At 40.8% G+C, this 3,295-nt stretch overlaps 1 pseudogene; it reads left to right on the top strand.

The window, feature by feature from the left end:
* The first annotated feature begins 305 nt into the window (after positions 1–305).
* On the top strand, positions 306–1,140 carry LOC127214851 (60S ribosomal protein L7-like; annotated as a pseudogene).
* The last annotated feature ends 2,155 nt before the right edge of the window (positions 1,141–3,295 follow it).

Raw genomic sequence — 3,295 nt, 5'->3', positions numbered from 1 at the left:
AAAAGGAGCACAGAGAGTACATGAGCTAGGGACTATGGATGACTACAGGAAAACAACTGAATACAGTAAGGCAGCTGTATGTGTAGATGCAGAGGGATTGTGATAACACAATGAAGCACAAAGCCTGTTAAGCCAAAGCCAGGCCATATCCTAGTATGGAAAAGGGGAGCTGAGCACATGCTGAAAATAAAATGTGGCAAATGTTAGTTTCTGTTTTCTATAGTGCACAATAATTACTACCCCAAGATTACAGTGTGCAAAGATGGAGTAAGAAGTCACTTTAGAAGAAGGAAATAGCTCTCTCCTTTTTTTTCCCCCCCTGACTGGAAGGAGCCATGGAGGCCGCGCCGGAGAAGAAAAAGAAGGTACCTGCTGTGCCAGAGACCCTTAAGAAAAAGCGAAGGAATTTCGCGGAGCTGAAGGTGAAGCGCTTCCGGAAAAAGTTTGCACTGAAGACGCTCCGGAAGGCATGGAGGAAGCTCATCTATGAAAAGGCAAAGCATTATCACAAGGAATACAGGCAGATGTACCGGACAGAGATTGCATGGCTAGGATGGCAAGGAAAGCCGGAAACTTCTACGTGCCTGCAGAACCCAAGCTGGCATTCGTCATCCGAATCCGAGGTATCAATGGTGTGAGCCCAAAGGTCCGCAAGGTGTTGCAGCTGCTCCGTCTTCGTCAGATCTTCAATGGCACTTTTGTTAAGCTCAACAAGGCTTCGATTAACATGCTGAGGATCGTGGAACCATACATTGCATGGGGGTACCCCAACCTGAAGTCAGTAAACGAGCTCATCTACAAGCGTGGCTATGGCAAAATCAATAAGAAGAGAATTGCCTTGACAGACAATTCCTTGATTGCTCGATCTCTTGGTAAATATGGCATTATCTGCATGGAGGATCTGATCCATGAGATCTACACAGTGGGTAAACGCTTCAAGGAAGCCAACAACTTCCTGTGGCCCTTCAAACTGTCTTCTCCACGGGGCGGGATGAAGAAAAAGACCACTCACTTTGTGGAAGGTGGCGATGCTGGCAACAGGGAAGACCAGATAAACAGGCTTATTAGACGGATGAACTAAGGTGCCTGTGGTATTTTTGTAATCTGGTCAGTTAATAAACAGTCACAGCTTGGCAAACTGAAAAAAAAAAAAAAGAAGAAGAAGAAGGAAATAGACAACATTGTGTTTGCTATTGATCAAGGATAATGCTTAAAGTAATAACATGTTTGTGGTTTATATATATATATATATGCTCCTGGATATGCAAATACATTTGTTTCTGCTCTCAATGCCTTGATTCTATTCTAACAATGTGGAAACCATCAGACAACTTCACTGGACACAGTTGCCTTTAATTGATGCCCTTTACAACTACCGTTGCTGTGGTCTTATCTAGATGGCCAGGAAAGCCCTTTTGGAATTGTCTACACTAAAGACTAAACACAATGTTGAACAAGAAGGATCAAAGCAGTGAAGAAAAAAATGTAAAACCTACAAAGTTAATTCCAAAGAGCCATGCTCAGAGCTCTGCCAACTGCGTAGTCCCATGGATTTAGCTCATCTGGCATCCCAGGAAGTTTCAAGCGAGTTTCCATATTGATGGGGAAAAGAAAACTGTTGATGAAGATGGAATCTGAGGAACAAAGGATAAATTTCTTTCTCAAGGAGTCTATTTTTCATTCTGTGACTGGCCAGGACCAAAGAGCCTTGTGTTTCTCTATTGTGTGCCAAAGCATCCTTCACTCAGACAATTATTGACTTAGTTTGAAGGATCTACCAGTAAGAACCCAGACAGAAGAATAACTAAGGAAATGCCTTGAAAACTGCCAGTATATTGAGGAAGGGTTTTTCACATTTCTTGATCTCTGGAGATGTGTCCTTATGGAATTGTATCAACTAGCATCACAAATACTTGGATATCGGTGATCAAGAGCAGTGATGGTGGGCATACTGTTAAGCTGATGCATCTTCTCATCATACTGAAAAACTATAGATTTATGTATATCATGGCTTCATGGCTACTCATTTCTTGTTGTCTCTTATAGGTATTTCAAACATAATCTCCAAACTGGCTTCATGGTAGTCCACTTGTCTCAACCTCATGAGTGCTGAGATTATAGACCTGAGTTTGTTCTACACAGAGCCCCAGTGCTGTACCCCAGCAACCCCAAAGTAGATTGCTTTCACCACACTGTCTATTCTTCATAAGAAACTCAGTCCAGGGCCCAGACATAAGGTTTCGTAGGTAAACTGCTTGTGGATAAGCATGAGGATCTGAGTTCAAATTGCAGCATCCATTTGAAAAATAGAGTATGATAGCGCATGATGTAATCCCAAACCTAGAGGTAGAGACAAGTGGATGCTGGGGACTCACTGGCTAACCAATCTAGCTTATAGATGAGTTCCATTTTCAATGAGAAACGGTCTCAAAAAATAAGGTGTTAAACAATTGAAGAAGACACTCAATGTTGATCTCTGACCTTTCTATACACACACACACACACACACACACACACACACACACACACACTTAGACACACTGTACTCATGGTATTTTAATTTGGCTATTCATGCTCAGTATTGGGAAGATTTATAAAATGCATGCTGACTGGTTTCTTTGGGGAATTTGAATTTTCAAGGCAAGAACAAAGGACAATGCAACTACCTTTCCCACAACCTTTAAATACCAATCCAAGTGAAATTAGTCCCAATAATTATAACATTTTACTAAATGAATAAGTATTTTAAAATAGCATGATCATATTTCCAAAAGTCTTAAGCTGAGCTCATAATCTGATGGATCTTTTTTGAGAAATATAAAGGAGTTAAGAATTCCACTATTAAAAGAGCTTCTTCTATAGCAGCCTCACAGTATTATAAATCTCTCTGAACACACTCAGTGTGTTCAGGGTATATTTGAAATCAGGAATATATTACTGTCATCTTCTAAAAGAATTACCAGAATTTTTCCTTCATACCATTTTTGATTAATGCTTACATTTCTTTCCTAGGGCTGACTGTATTATTAGAGAATGCTTGTGGTGAATTCTCGCTGAAGTTCACAGGAGTCTGGACTTAACAGTAGCAGCAGATGATGTCAAACCCTAGGGTACAACTCAGTAAGGAAACAAAGCTCACATTACAAAAAGGTTTTTGTTGGCACAATTCATCGGGTGACTTGTTATTCTAGATCAGGATGGATCCTCTCTTCTGACCCTATTATTATGCTTCAGATACTCAGAGTGCTAAAAACAAACAGATCCACCACTCTGCTGTCGCTCCAGCCTCAAACCT

This window comes from Phodopus roborovskii, unplaced genomic scaffold (assembly GCF_943737965.1).
Source record: "Phodopus roborovskii unplaced genomic scaffold, PHOROB, whole genome shotgun sequence".
NCBI classification, from domain to species: domain Eukaryota; kingdom Metazoa; phylum Chordata; class Mammalia; order Rodentia; family Cricetidae; genus Phodopus; species Phodopus roborovskii.
The sequence above is the reverse complement of the archived record's forward strand: the minus strand, read 5'-3'. Positions and strand labels throughout refer to the sequence as shown.